Below are 16525 nucleotides of genomic sequence, written 5' to 3'. Positions count from 1 at the left end.
CCCTCCCCTCCCCCCTTTTCCCTTCTTCTGTTGACTTGTCTTCATGTTTCTAAAAGTGCTGTGTGCTTCTTTACAAATTCCCCTTCCTGTGGAAATGGCTTACATCCCAATATATGAACATGTTCCTCCTCCATTCCTCTCCTTTTCATCCGGGATGTTGTTCAGTGCAAGGTCTGAGCAACAGTTCCTTGTTGCATGTCCTATTTCTCATGTTTCTTGAATGAAATTCACATTGTAAATATAAAGTCAGAGAGCATCAGAGAAAAATAGAAACAGAAGATTCTTTTCCTGAATGAAGATCAGTGGAAGGAAGAAAACTCAGGGTTTAACCGGTCACTCAGCTTCCCCACTGCAAAAGACATTGAGCTTAATTACTATCTGTAGGAATACCTTATTTCTTTTTTCTCTTGCTACAAATACCTGTGGCTTTTCTCATCGTCCATGCATGCATAAGAGATGATCTATGTTCTCCATATCCTGTAACTTAAGTAATTCACCAGGTAATGTAATAGATGACCTCTGATTCAAACAACCCTCTAGGTGTTTTAATAACACCACTTATACTGAACAAAATATTCCCTGTACAGATTGTAGCTCAAGTGGAACTTTACTGAGCCACAGCATGCTCTCACAGCATACCTCTGATGAGGCACTGGCACAGGCTGCTCAGGGAGGCGGTGGAGTCACTGTCCCTGGAGGTGTTCAATAACAGTGTGGATGTGGCAATGAGGGACATCGTCAGTGGGCACGGTGGGGATGGGCTGATGGCTGGACTAGATGAGCTTAGTGATCTTTTCTAACCTCTGTGATTCAAATCTTTCATGATCTAGTCTACATGAAAGGGTACCAGATGTGTTTGTCTTCTGGGAGAGGACGAGTATATTGCTTGTAGTATTCTTATAGCATTCTAGTCTGAATTAAAAGAAAAAAAAGCCATGATTTTTTTTTTTTTTGGTCTGCAAAATCAATGTCTGAAAGATTATAGTGCTCTATTTCAATACACTCTGTCTGCTTATCATTTTATCTCATTTGTACTGGTAAGCACAAGTTTTCTGCATGCGCATTTCTGTTAAGTATTTCTAAGAACATCTAACATGCACAAAAAGCCTTTGAATCATCATTATGTTAAAAAAATAAATAAATTAGAAGACAAGGTATGCACAGTTAGGCCTGGATTCAGAAAGACAATTCAAGAATTACATCTTTTACAGAACTATGTGGAAATCAGACAGTGGCTCAAAGAGCAAAGCAAGAAGCTTGCTTTTTTACACAGGGAAGAGCGGCAAGAAAAACAGTCCAGACAGGACTGCTCTGGATTACCACGGTTTACTTGCCCAGATTAGTCTCCTTTTGAAGAGGAACAGTAAATAAACTCTTTCCTTTTTCAATGTTCTTAAAGCCTCTTAATCTGCTAAGGTGAAATACTTTTAGAAACTGCCCCAAGGTGATGCAGCTCAGCATAAATTCAACATTTAACAGCTGTGTTCAAAAGTCTCCTGGGGTTATTGTTTGCAGTGAGCGTTGGCAGACACGAGGCTGGGAGGGGCTTAAAGCGTTTTGGAGGACAGGATTATAAATCAAAATGATCTTCACAAATTGGAGAAGTACCCTGGGGGAAAAATAAGATGAAATTCAGTAGGGGGGAAAAACCCACATAATTTGTTTGGCTGTAATACCCATGGCTTGAAAGATGATGCAAGTTCCTTGAAAGTAAAACAGTCCACTTTTAAGTGAAACAACCAGTGTTTTAGGCCCAAGGTTGGGAGAAAAAAAGTTTGACAGGAAAGGATTCATGAGGTATCATATCACAAGCTGAAACACGTGTCAACATTATCATGCTTTTGTGAAAAATTACTTGGAGAGGAAAAATTGACATGAGCAGGAATAATGCCTGCAAGAGAATGAAGTAATCCTTCCGCCCTACTCAGCAGCGGTGAGGCAGCAGCTAAAGGCTTTCCTCCAGTTTTAGGGCATCACCCTTCAGGAGAAGAAGCACACAACTGACAATGGGCCTTTGAAAACAGGACTGGATAAATTAGAACTGTTTTGGACTGATTTTTCTCCAGAGAGTAATAGAAAAGGGTAAGCTGGGAGGGGTTGCAAGGATCTTCAACAATGCAACAGGAAAGGAAACTGTTTGTTCCCCATGTCTGTGGTTGATTGCTTCAGAGGAAAATTGCAGCCTGTAAGATTCAAGTCTGACATTAGGAAATGTTAATAAAGAGAAGTTTCATAGCATCAACCAGTAGAAGTATTTAAGAAAGGAAATCTTGGTAAGGAAAGACATAGTTGGTCTTGCTTTGCAGAAGATCCCTTCTGCAGGGTCCCACCAAATCAAATTAATGTTCTGACTGCATCTTACTGAAAATAACTGACCCTGAGCAATTATGAGCAATGAATAGCTGAAAGAAGGAGATGTGTGTGGATAGGAATGACACATGTACTGGGGAAGCTATGTTCTGCATTCATGTTTGGTGTCTTCATCCCAAAGTCAGGCTAGTGACATTCTATAAGATGTAAGGATATTATATGCTTCTCTCATGTTTTATCACTCCTTGAAGTTGTTATTTCTTCTCCTCCTTCAAATTGCTTTTGTATGGGGAGGAATAGGGAAGGGGGCTCTCACTCTCTCATTCTATTAGAACACCCTGCTTACCTGTTAAAGGTTTAACAGGTAAGAGCTCTTGCAATCACGGGGTTCAGAATCACGGAATAATTGGGGTTGGAACGGACCTCTGGAGATTAACCCCACTGCTAAAGCAGGTTTCCTGCAGTAGGTTGCACAGGAGAGCATCCAGGTGGATTTTGAATATCTCCAGAGAAGGAGATTCCACAACCTCTCAGGGCAGTCTGTTCCAGTGCTCCAACACCCTCACAGTAAAGAAGTTCTTCCTTGTGTTTGAATGAAACTTCCTACGTTGCAGTTTTTGCTCATTGCCCATTGTCCTGTTGCTGGGCACCACTAAAAAGAGCCCAGCCCCATCCACTTCACTCCCACACTTTAGATATTTATAAACAGTGATGAGATCCCTTCCCAGCCTTCTCTTGCTGACATCTTCATTATCGCTGTGAAAAAGGGAAGGCCTCCAAGAACACGAAGGCTGAAAAGGCCTTGAATAAAGCAAAATGAGGCTAAGATTTTACAGACCAAATATTTTCAAAGTGTAGTCTGGGAAAACTGAGGAGAAAATATCTCACTACTAAACATTTATTAAACATAGAAGAATTATCTGAGATGTGAGAGACAGCAGTGACTGAAACATGAAAAGGGGATGTTGATTCTATTTAAAAGTACAAGATTAAATGTAATGCAGACTTTATAATGTTTGCACAATACATAATACACAACATACTGTGGATTAATCAGAATATTATTAATTGACCAAAACTAATCAGAAAGTATTTCTTAACAGGCTTAAGGCAGAATAGGATTTTACTTTTACTACAAAGAAGTAGCATTGCCCTTGGAGTACTGGAGCTTTTGTGCTTCTTTTTTTTTTTTTTTTTGGGTGCAGAAAGTCCCTTCACATCAGTCAGAGACCTCTAGAAACTGAAAAGCCACAACTAGAAAACACAGAAAATAAGGCAGAACAGTACCTTAAGATGTCCTAGTTCAACTTCCCTCTCTCATAATGGAGGAACAGCCCCAAGAAAATAGTTCTCAAGAGATTTTTTATCTCTCCAGTTTGTAAGAGTCATCAGTGATGGAGAGTCTATTGCCTCCCAGGACAATCTATTCCCAAGCTTCATTAACTGCAGGAGCAGAGTCCACATGGGTAAGATCTGTCAGATTTTCTCTGGCTATTTGGGAAACAACTGTTAACTTTCTTCTGTTCTATCTTGTTTGAGGTCTCTGCCCAGCAGCTGGAGAGCTAATATGGAGAAAGCCCCAGAGCACCACACTCACTGTCTAGAATGTGAACCCATGAGGGTAGGTGGCTAAGACATATGTACTTCTGCTGTGGGCAGAGGAAACACTGTTGGAAGGGTGGGGGCTGGAGACAGCATCTTCCTCTCTGAAGTGAGCATTCATGCAGCAGGATGTCCTTTAGCCAGCATGAAGATTGATTCCATAAAGTGAGAGTCTGTAACTAGTTAAGCTTCAGGTTTGCTTCTCCGCAGTGCTTGAAGTTTGGTGTGGTAGAAGGAAGTGTTGGAAATATCCAAATAATTTTCTGGGATGGTATCTCTGATAAAGCAGATTTTATTCGCAACTGCAATGGCGGGCCTCCTGCAAACAGGAACGCACCCAGAAAACAGAGTTACATCTTTTATTCCCCATTCCCCGACGTTTATCTCTTTCTCCACTAGTTCCTTATTGGCTGAGTACTTTAGGTTCACAATCTTCTTGACGCTTCATTAAATATGGAAACACTGGACAAACATAAATTTTTGCTACATAAGCGTAAACCTGTAGTTAATTAATTAACTTATTCCACACCTAATCATTATTTTGTGGATATCTGCTTGTCCTTCTTTCCACAAAGATAAGCTCGGGAGAAGGACGGGAGTATCTTGGTGCCTGTCTGTCACATCCCAACCTTCTCATGGAGTGAGACAGTTCGGCCTTGTGTAGAGGCCGTAACTTCTTTGATTTTTGCTAAATCTATTTTTCTTTTGCTGGGAGTTTCTTATCCTAACAGAACAACTCTACAATATGTTTTCTAATCCCTAGCACTATACTCACATTGTTTGGAACATTTAACAACTATTACAGTTTTGCAAGAAAGAATTAATCACATAATTCAGTAATAATGTTTCTAAAACATGCCGCTAACATATATGGTATTTTACTTCCTAGATCAACTATTTCTAAGGATAAGTTACAGAATACAAACGCATTAGGTTCTACTTCTTCAAACCAATTGCTCTTTTTAATATCAAATGCAGAAACAACATTCCATTCCCACAGAAGGAAGCAGAAAGGAAATCAGATTTTGAAACTGTCCCTCCAATCCTTCCGTGTTGAAGGATAAAGGACAGAGCAGCTTGACTTTAAGCTCTGTAGGCTACATTTGGCAGCAGCCTTGGCAATGTAGCTATGGGCATGAGTCGGCAGGCGAGGCCTGGCCTGTGGGGAGCCCTGAGTGAGGGCTCTCTCTCACCTTTATCAGTATCTCTCATTTTTAAGCAGCACATGTCTTCTGCTATTTCTCTGCTTCCCACACACAGGTTCTCTCTCTGAAGTACTGCAGATGTGCTCCCCTCCATGGACAAGCACTTGTGAACTGCCTCATTTGTTCAGCCCTGAGACTGAAGGGCTGAGACTATGCATCAAGAAACCCACATGTTAGGAAACTCTGTGAGAGTTTTGCCTGCAGCAGAGCAGTGGAAGCCTTCTTATCTGTGCTTTAAGGAGGCTTTGCACATCTCTGGATGACCTGGCTCTCAGCCCACGCCATTGCAGCCACACTGGTGCTGTTACCCAGCCTGGGGATGGAGTCTGCAGGGTGTTTGAGCATCAGCTCACCTCATGTCTGCGTGAGGAGATGTGTTTTAGGGAGGCTTCTTCTACAAACACGCTCAGAATAACGGTTTAAAGTTTGGGTGGTCCTGTGTGGAGCCAGGAGCAGGACTCAGTGATCCTAGTGGGCCCCTTCCAACTTGGAAGATTCTGTGATTCTATGATTCTGAGTGCTAACACTGCACAGCTCCATGCTAGCTTTCAAATACTGCACAACATGGGCCAGTGAGTACTGGACTCTGTTCTAGAAATGCTTGTTTGTTCACCCACAGCATGCTGTTAGTGCACACATATATGAATATAAATAACATAAACACATGTATAAAGGCATGCACGTCATATCAAAGGCCGGGCAGCTTCCCCTGTTTTACAGCATATGCTGTACATAGGCAGAAGCTCACTGCAGACATTTTGCTTCCTATTTGTAATAATGTGGATCGCAATCCCTTGCAACAAACAATTATATAACTTCCATGGCAACAGCAGCAGTTGCACAGGAAAATAATGTTGGGAAAAAAATATATGTATATAGCTGTTTCAGTGAAAGAAAGGGAATATTCCAAGGGTAATCAGATACCCAAATGCCAGATTCTTTTCTTTCTCATGGGTTTAAAGCAGGCTAGGAGGGGAACTTGCTAGGATGGATCCAAATCAAGGAGGGCAGGCAGGGCTTTCTATCTGGCAATAACAGGTACTGTGCAGCTGGGAAATCCTCGGGTGATATTTGTAGTCTGTATTTTAGCCACTTGGTGCCGCTACCCATTCAGTTGACAGAAGCAATTCGGCAAATAGGAGAGAGTAATTTTACTAGCTCGCATTGTTACAGCCCGGCCCGTGATGCTGGGTTTGTGGGGCTGCCTGCTGTCCAAAGGTTTGTGCAATAACGCTCTTCTTGCCATCGCCAACGGGGCTCCGTTCAGCTGCAGTCAAGATGTTTCTTCACAAAGGAGTGGCTTTTTATTAAAGTGTGCAAGTGATAGATGAGTGGAATTAATAATAAAAGGATGTAAAAAAGAATTTTAAGAGGTATTTCATAAACTTCGTAGGACTTATAAAAAGGGTTAAAAAAACGGGTTCTTATGATATGATTTCAGATGAAGCCATTGAAAATAAGCTATGCGACTCCACTATTATACAAACCTATAAAAAATGTTAGTGAAATGAAATGATCGACTAATCCAATTTCAAAGCTCATGGATTACTTCAAACATGTCCTTCGTGGTCACCAGGAAAGTGCTGCTTCAGATTTTTTTTAATCAATTGCAGATTTTCTTAGACTGCTTCCTCACATTATCCTCGCAATTCTTGTGATTTTGTTACGTCAAGAACTGCAATACAGTGCAATCACAGCTGTATAATGATACATTCACACTTGAGAGATTTTATTTGCAGTTGTCGGTGGTTAAGGAAGTGCATATTTTCTTACACAGGAAAAGCCTGCATCTCAACTCACGCAACTACCTATTGAAAAAGTCCATTAGCATTTCACAGTGACTTCAGGTAGGCAGAGAAAATGCAGTGCTGTGAAGTCATGTCTCTGGCAGCAAATGGGCAGGTGACAGCGGGAAGCCACTGATAGAGAGCAGAAATGGTGACAAAAGCTAGGGAGAGGGGAGTGTGATGGGTGACCAGAGGAGGGGAGGAAAGGAGTGGCAGCAGCAGCAGCAGTGAGGGTGAGTGGAAGGGGAAAAAGCAGCAGAATAGGGGTGGTTGTACATGCACATATTATTAGCAGTTTTCTCTGGTGAGCCTCTCTTATGAAACAGCCAGGAGCCGCTGGCCTAGAATTCGTGGTTCTGCAGGTGATAGAGAACGTGTTCTCATTCTGAATTTCATAACTCCTTCCTGGAAATCGTAACTTCTTGAATGTTACTGGAATCTGGCCAAATCAGATAAAATTTCACAGATCCTCTGCCTGAAATCGATTTATGATAGTGTGGCAGTGAGAGAGTCTGACAAATAACTTCACAGAGCCGTTCTTGATTGTAGAGTGGACTTTATATTTTAAACAGAAATTTGCCTCTATTCATAGCCAGTTGCTTTTAACTTCTTGATATTAGCTCATGCTACAGTGAGCTTCAGACATGCGCTTCGATGTCAAGCCTTTGAAAAAAAATTCACTTTTTTTTTGGTTATTTATCACCTTGTTTCACTTCCCTGTGTTCTGCAAGATCCAGGATTTTGAAGAGAAAATAAATTCAGGGTGGCTTCATGCCATTTCCATGCAAGATACGGGACTGATGTTCCCACAGCAAATATTCTTCTCAAGTCCCTAAATGCGATCTCAGTAAAAGTCCCCAGATTCTCATTAAATGGCTGGAATGTGTCGGGCTGCAGGAATCCAAACACTCTGCAGAATAGTTCAGAGGAAGCTCTGTCAGCCTGTTGCTGATGTTGATGTGGTATGTTTGTGCCTGCTCTGCCAGCTGTGGGATGCCCCTGATGTGTACTCACAGCTGCATCTCCTTTCAGAGAACATGAAACACTTGGTTGTTTGCTCCACAACAGGAGGAAAACACCTTCAAAAAATACCCAAATCCTCTTCCAGACAAATCCGTGTTGCTCTGGCAATCCAATCACGTCTTTAACACTTTTTTTTTTTTTTCCCCCCAAAGAGGTGCTGCTATGGGGTTTTGTCTGCACGAGCTGATTACTAGCAGGTTGGATAGTGCCATGTGGGGTCATTGCTGCTTGTGTCCAGGGGGCAGATTGCCCATGAGAGCCGTGGGATCTGGGAGCACACTGCAGTTACTGGAAAGGAAGCACAAGCACTTGGATCTGTTTGCAAATGTAATCGATGCTGTGTTTTCCCAGACCAATTACTAAATCCCCTTTTCCTTAATAAAGACCTCTCTGTTTGCATTGTTTCTCACGTTCTCAAATGCAGCAGGTGTGAAGGCAAGCAGAGCCAGCACCTTCAGCTTTCACAGGTCTCAGGAAGCAGGTTCAGGTTGCTAAGCCTCTTGGCAGATGATTGACAACTGCATTCACTACATGGGAAAGAACAATATTTAAAGAAGTAAGCTAATGAAGAAGGCGGTGGGGAGGAGGTAGTAACTCAGCCCAACTGCCTGGAGTTTTGTGTACCGTAGGAGTTTATGCCAAATGAAGACAACTGGTTTCACCCAGTTAGAGCACTGGTCAAACTCGGCTATGTTTTTTAAAAACAATCTGACAGAAGTAAAAGTGCAAAGGCATGGAAGGATTCAGGCAGCCGCTTTTTATTGATGCCCCACACAGGCAAGCTGGTGGGAGAAGGAATGTAAGATTTCCTGCAGAAAAATGCAGTGCAGTGTTCTGTAGTGAAGAGAATAAAACAGTGAGAGAGCTACTAAGCTCCTCAGCAGGGGGAAGAGCCTGCCCACCTTCATGTGCACAGCTGCACAAATACTCCGCCTGTGCTGCAGTCCCGCGATGTGGTGCCTGAGCCTCCTTTCTCTGCTGCTTTCTGAGCACAGTGCAGCGACAGCAGGCTTGGGCTGGAGCTTGTGCAACCTTTGCAGAACACACGGCAACTACGTCTTGGCCAGAGCTGGTTTGGATATTCCTGAAATGCGTTGCAGAAATAACCCTAGCCTGACTGCCTCCTGGAGGAGACCTTGTTTCATACTCCAAAAAAGAACCAAAGCTCAGGAAAAAAAAAAAATTGAGCCTGTGGAAGAGTCCAAATGACTCAGACAGGCTACTCTGTTCTTTGGCTCCTCTGCTCTCTGCGGATGGTTTCAAACTTGGGGCCTGAACAGCACTGCCATTGCAATTAGTGACTTCAGGGGAACAAAAAAGGGGCTCTTCTTACTACAGTGAGACTCGTAAGATGATCTCTTTCCCAGTCCTAAGCTCCCACCGGTCCAATAATAACCAATAACTGGGATTTCCATCATGTGCATCCTCTGGGAAGCACTTATACATCACTGATTCAGATCACAAGCTTCCTTGTGATGTGACTGCCATAAGCCTGGCAAATCAAAGAGTGCTGACAGCCCAGTGAAGGAAAGGATACTGAGTAGAGCTGGACAGGAATTTTTCAACAAAACATCACGTCAACACCCAAACACGTAAAGGAAACAACATGAGTGTTGATGAAGGTTTAACGAGGAAGGTATTTCAGAGAGAGACCATCTGCTTCAGGACTCACGGTGAGGATGTTACTGACAAGTGGCATGGGTCTTCCTTCTGACAAGGCTACCACCAGCTCAGTCTGCACATAGGCCTCACACCCAGAGCGTGCTGCTTTCAGCCAGTCTGCCAGATGGAATCTTCCCCTCCCCACGTACTGGCAGATGCCCTTTGGAGACCAGGAGACGGCTGCTTCTCAAGAAGCAAGATGCATCCAGCCCCTGTCCTGCAGCTCTCTCTCCTGCCTCACCTCATAGTAGCAGGACCCACTTCTTATCCACCTCAGGGCCCAGAGCTGTGAGACCTCTGAAGGTAGAGGAACCACTGAGTGTAACTGAGCCCCATCTTACCACCGTGTTATTTCCATTTGACTATGTGGTGGGATGCTGGAACTGTTAGACTCGATGTATTTGAATCCTAAAGAGTAAGCTTTTTGGAAGCATAAACAAAGGGTTTTGTTGTTGTTGTTGTTTTAAATACAAACATTCTAGGTTCTGAATTATTTGCAGTATGTTTCCACATAGATATTGGAGACCCGAAGTTTGTATTTGACAAAACCTAAGCCACAGAGTGGCTTCACATCCCATTAGCGGTATCACTGATGCACCCCTAGCAGGCTCCATGCATGCCTGACTTGCAGCCTCCCTGATTCTGAAGCTCAGACCTACTTCCATGCACTAACTACAGCACTTGCAACAGGTGTAAACAACTTCCCATTAGAGGTAATGCTCACGGTACATTAGACAACATCACACTTTAACCTTCCAAGATCTAATTTAATTCCTAGGATCAATAGCTCATGTTTCTAATACATTTTGCCAAAACCCTGCGATCATGTCCTACATATTACAGTAATTCTTTCCAGAAGAATTTCAATTTGTAAATAATGAAGAGCTCGTACAGCTCCTTCTGTTAGCAGTACTGCCGGGCCTTTTGCCAGTTTGTAAGCTGAAGAATTTTGGTGTTTAGTGCTCCCATCTGTTCAGAAAGCCTCGGGGTGAGTAGTTATCAAAAGCAATATGTGGGCTTTTTTATTCTATGTCTGCGATTTTATGACACACTTTGTCACAGAACAGGCCACTAGGGACAGGAGATTTCCCTCCTTCTGAGCCTCTGCCTGGGGAACCTCTGAAGTCCCACATACTTGATTTTTGCCCAATCTTGATCCACACAGTCCAAAAGTTGCACAAATATCTAGTAATCCCCATCTTTGATGCCTCAGACAGAAACATCACTGAATGCTTAACAGTTTCAAAGGAATTAAAATAACAGGCATGTATACAGTCAGTGCAGAGGAATTTGATAAACATAGCTCTATTTGAACAAGGGCTTTGAAGGCAGCCCTGCTGTCAAGGTATAAGGAAACTTTTGTTCCCCAAATACATACTACAACTGTGCCCTCCTGCTGCATCGAGGTTGTAGATGCGGGCGCTCCTCTTCACACTGGGACTGCGGGGCTCGTTTGGGGCTAGGGGAGCAGGCAGCATCCATGAGACTGTCTGGTGGCAGCGGTCCAATGAGCCCCCAGGAGTGGCCCTCATGCTGTGCTTCAGGTGGGCCACCTCAGTCTCCCCTTTGAACACGCTCCAGCATGACACACAAGCTCTCCACAAGTGACCATTTCATTAGGAGTTGCTCTGGACACCTCAGGGTGGGTAGTTTGGCAGCTACATGCACTCTACATGCTATGTCAAAGGGCAGTTTGTCCTCTGTCTTCTGTTCCACCGTACAGACCCTCGCCTCTCCTGCTGAGGTGCTCACTGCCTCTTCTAACCCTGGGCAAGTGAGTCACACTGCACTAGCATTTCATTGCACTTGGTGCAAGCCATGTCTATAAAGGAAAATGCTGCATGAAACAAAAGTTACCATTGGCTCCTTCTGATGGCAAAGGAGATGGGGCAGATATCCGTTGGGCTGGTGGCACCCTTGGCACTACACCCAAGGATTTTAAGTCCAGTTAAATACTAGGATGTAGAGTGATTTATCCCTCTATGTTTTATTTCTTCAGGGAGGTTTAACCATGCGAATTAAGACACTGGATTGTACAAAATAAGGGAAAAACTCAGAGGGGCTTTAGATGGCAAGTAGATTTTAAAACACTCTTTAAAGTCTCCAGTTTATGGACATTAGCTTCTTCAGGGTTCCTTCCTGGTCCTCTATAATTCAGAAGACTCTCTGTTGAGATAATAAAGAGCAGAATGCTAAATATTTGCTGAAGTTTCTGCACTGTTTCTTGTAAATATTGAAAATGTTATATATGTCAATATTTAAAATGTTAATCATTTTTGTTCAGTTTCTCTATGTTTTAGCACAGCTAAACATGGCTGTATTTTAGCACAGCAGAAGTCAGAAAAAATTCAAATGAACTCTATTACTAAAATTAAAAGCAGTACTAAGAATGCAGAAATCATTTGATTTCTTAGAAGAAGCTTATCATGGCAGACACAAGTGAAGAAGCGTCAAAACATGATTCTGAGGAAGAGCTCCAAGGAACAATTTTTTAAAACACACTGTTATCTACAAATCAGCCGATTCCCATACTCATTAGATACCTATATGTCTGCAGTTATCTATACTCCACACTAACTCTCACTAATTCTCCTGGTTTCACATAACTGTCTGCATTTACATTGCAATCTCATTACAATGATGAAGCAACCTTCACTCTACCCTGCACACATTTATTGAACATTCTGAAGTCAGAAGAGCTATTTCCATTAAAAAATCCTCTGTTACATCTGTCAGAGCTGCTTTCCTTTACTTAATCACAATGCATTCCAGTCCTAACGAACTGGCACAGCAAGAGGTTTATTGCCCTCCTTCCTGATTAAGAAACAACAGGAGTCTTCCTTGTCAACACGGATCATCTGAAAACTGGTCTGCATTGTATTTGTTATCAAATCTCCTAGCTTACCTCAGCTAATTAGGCCTTTGCCTTCCAAAACCCCAGTTCTGCTGACACTATTTTGCTTAGGATCAAGTTTTAGTTGGCTTACATACATGATATTGGGCAATGCTGATTTTGTTATGTTTCCCAGCTTAAGAGAGATTGTTTGGAAAGTGATTAAAGGAGTCTAAAACCAGTACCTGAGCAAGATTTAAGCACCTTACTCCTCATCTCCATTGAAATGGGAAGCATATATTTTGGATATCCTTGAAAACCAGGTCTTTAATTGCAGGAAATTGTACATTTAGGGCTTTATTCTCAAAAATCATTGGAACATGAGCCATGCACATTGCTCTGATAATGAGTAACACTGCAGCTGATGATCAGTCGAGCAGTTCCCAGATGCGAGAGGCCGCACTGTCTCATGCTCAGAGGGGATAGGGAGTTTGAGTGCTGCTGCCTGGCACCACGTCGGCCGTCAGGATGCCCACACGTGGTCGGTTCTCCCACAGATAGCCACGGGGCAGCTTCTGCATGGCATCATCTGGGAGGAAGGTCCAAGGGGCACAAGGTACGATCTGTGGCTTTGTGGCCCCACGGGGAGGGCGGCAGAGGAGCAAACGGCCCAGCATGCTGCCCCACTGGCCTGGCCACAGTGGAGCCTGTCTGGAGAGCAAACACACACGGCACTGTCACGGACAGGCGGCAGGAGACATTTCATTAGCTTGCTTGTTGGGTTTGCTTGTGTGCTTTCAAAGGGAGCCTCCTTTCCCCCTTTCTCCGCATGATTGCAGCTTGAGCAGAAGCCGTGTCTGCAGAGCAGCATGTCGTGCCATGAAAAGCCGTACAGAGACGGGTGTCTTTGCAATGGCAGTGATTATGGATGGTAGCACAGCGTGTCCTGCAGGGAAGGGAGGGCTGTGGTGGTGCAGAGCACTGGTGTGAAAGGGTCTCTTTCAGCAGCCAGAAAAGCGTATCAGTGTCGACTGGAAGCATTAGGTTTATATCCATGGTTTTATAGTTTAGAAAGTTTAACATCCTGGAACTTAACTGAACATTACTTTTCTGAGTATAAGCATAGTACACTTCCATCAAGGATCCAATGGATGAATTCATGCTTTTGTACACTTTGCAGCACGGTGCTTGCATCTGTGGCACTTAGATATAAATCCTCTACAAGACTTGTTGGCATTTGAAGGACTAAAGTTTTGGTGGTTTATTTTGCTTTTTTTTTTTTCTTTTTCTTTTTTTTTTTTCCAAACTTAGGACAAGCCGCAGGAACTTCAGTTTTATTTGCTTGAATGCTAAATTCAAGCCCCTCACTGGGCCCCTCACTACAAGAAGTATATTGAGTTGCTGGAGTGTGTGCAGAGAGGAGAAACAAAGCTGGTGAACAGGGTAGAGAACAAAACCCATGAGGGGCAGTTGGTGATACAGGCTTACTTAGTCTGGAGGGGAGGAGGCTGAGGGGAGACCTCATCACTCTCCACAACCACCTGAAAGGAGTTTGCAGCAGAAAGAGGATTGGTCTTTTTTCTTAGATAACAACTGACATAGGATGTGAGGAAACAGCGTCCAGTGACACCAGGGGAAGATTAGATTGGATAATAGGAAGAATTTATTCACAAAAGAGGTTGTCAAGCACTGGAATAAACTGTCTTGGGAAGTGAGAGAATAGTCATCCCTGGAGGTATTTACGAAATGTGTAGATGCAGCACTAAAAGATGTGGTTTAGTGGTGGGCTTGGAAGTGTTAGGCTGATAGTTTGAACTTACAGGTCTTTTCCAAATAAATGATTCTATCCTACTCTATTCCATGATTCTAAATTAAATGCACTGGAGTTGTTTGTTGTCAGAACCCAGTCCGTCAACTTTAAAGTTCACAGTGATCAGAACAAGGAGGCACAAAGTTAGGAGTTTGTGCTTCCTGGCCAGACAGCTGCAAGTTCACACTCTGGGCTATGTGTTTCTATGTGTTTCAAGAGTTTCTATGAAATCTTGAGAGCTGACCTGATCATTTCTTGTTAAGGGGGTGCTGAGCTATGTCATTTCCTATGACTAGAATATTTAAACTCGCTTCTCCGGAGTGGCTTCCCTTAATGCCTAGGACTAGTGTTCAGAGTTCAGATAAAAAGCATTATTTTAGGTCTTTCTCCTCCAACCAGTCAAAAACATCACAAAATGTTTAGGGATTCAGTATTTTTGAAAAATCTATAAATCTCTGATATGGCTGCAGCTGGTCAAAAGTCATCATGGAGGACAAGGAGAAAGACAGACAGGCCTCCAGGCTCTGTAATCGTATAAAGAGCCGGATATCTGTAGGAAATTTGACTATAAATAGTTTCCCTGTAAGTACTTGCTGTGTGAATGTCCTACACAAGCCACAGGATATCCTCATTAAGGGACTAGACTAGGAAAAGGGGAAACTGCCTTGAAAGGAACGTCAAAGGTCTAAACCACACTATGTAACGCTAATTTTTTTTTCCAGCGTAGTCATTCTGAGTGTTGCTTGTCATTACTGTTACCTTAGAAGAATGACCTCGAAATCACTGTGTCACCTCTTCCTCTGCGGTTTTTCTGAAATTCCCTTTCCCCTTCTTCTCTTCAGGATCTTGCACACACAGTTGAATCGACTCTCCGCATGACTATCGTGTACCTGCATGTACAGGATCGCATGTGCTCATTGAAATGTAAAATCTGAACTAACGAATTCTCAGTGTTACGTTATTTCCAGCATTACTGATAATTCAAATACAATATTGTATACCTATATGTACAGGTATGTATATATTAGGTAACTGTTCTCTAAACGTGCCAGAAGCAAGGCACCTGGAGTTCATTTTAGGCAAGGCAGCACACTATGTGTAGTCAGTGGGAAGCAACAGCAACCTTGATATGAATCTTGGCTTACCCCTGATACGATCTCCATAGAAGCTGAAGGAGTTGCTCTGGATTCTCACTGCTGTTTACAAGAGCAGAGCTTGGCACAGAGCCTCATGGCTTGCCTTTGTAATATACCTATAATATCATTTAATTTTATTTGCTTCTACAAGATTAACCCAGCAGGTGAGATTTCTGTGTGTAAATGGCTATGAAATACATTGTGTAATCCCTGTGATTGATGTTTCTGAACGTATTTTGGGCAAAGACGTGGTGCCTGTCTACACCAGATTCATTACACACTGGAGGGCTGACAGTATATCAGTGCAAATGCTGCTTTGCAATGTCTCCTGCTCCGTCAGATCAAGCCAGAGTGAAACCACTTCAGAGCAAGCATGTATGGAAAGCAAAAACTTCTGAGTCACTCTCTCCTGAAGGAGTAGGTGTAAAGCTGTCATGTGTGTGGCTCTTATCCCGTGTACCTTCCTCTCCCCACCTTCTTTATTGATACATTAATGAGCTTCCTGACATAGGAATAGGGACTTATATAACTGTACAAACTGGGTATTTACATAATGATACAGCAGCTCTTGCTGTTTGTTCCTCAAGTGACTGGAAAGTCCTTTTGTAACACCTCAGCTGCTTGCTACGACAGTGATCAATGATTATGATGTCCCATGGGAAGGTTTATGGCCGGCTCAAAGATGGGTGGTTTTGATGGGAGGATTTACTGCAATCTTAATCTCTCCCAGTTTGTTCCCAGTTAATTTCATGCTCAGTCTCAAGCTCATGTGAACTCAGAAATCAAAGCAGAAAACAAGAAAACTAAGACCATGTTCCTCTCCCTTGGGCTAACTAAAGGCCACAGCTTTGTCCCATTTCATCTATAAAACCATGGAAAGCATGCCATAAACGCAAACAAAAACTGGTCAGTTTGTGATGAAAGCTGGGTTTGTAACAAGAGTCCAGCAACAGGTGTGTTCCGTAATAATAAGCTTTGTTCAAATTAAGAACTCTAATTAAGCAACAAAACAAATAATGCTGCTTTGTACTCATAGAGCTCTATTGAGAACCAGTGGAGAATCCACCCAGCTCCTACCAAAATTAAAGACATATTTATAAACAGAATTGTTTCTAACAAGAAGACAAATCTCATCCTTGTGTAACTGTCCTGAGGTC

This window comes from Meleagris gallopavo, chromosome 1 (assembly GCF_000146605.3).
Source record: "Meleagris gallopavo isolate NT-WF06-2002-E0010 breed Aviagen turkey brand Nicholas breeding stock chromosome 1, Turkey_5.1, whole genome shotgun sequence".
In the NCBI taxonomy this organism is placed as follows: Eukaryota; Metazoa; Chordata; class Aves; order Galliformes; family Phasianidae; genus Meleagris; species Meleagris gallopavo.
Note: the sequence above shows the minus strand (reverse complement) of the source record.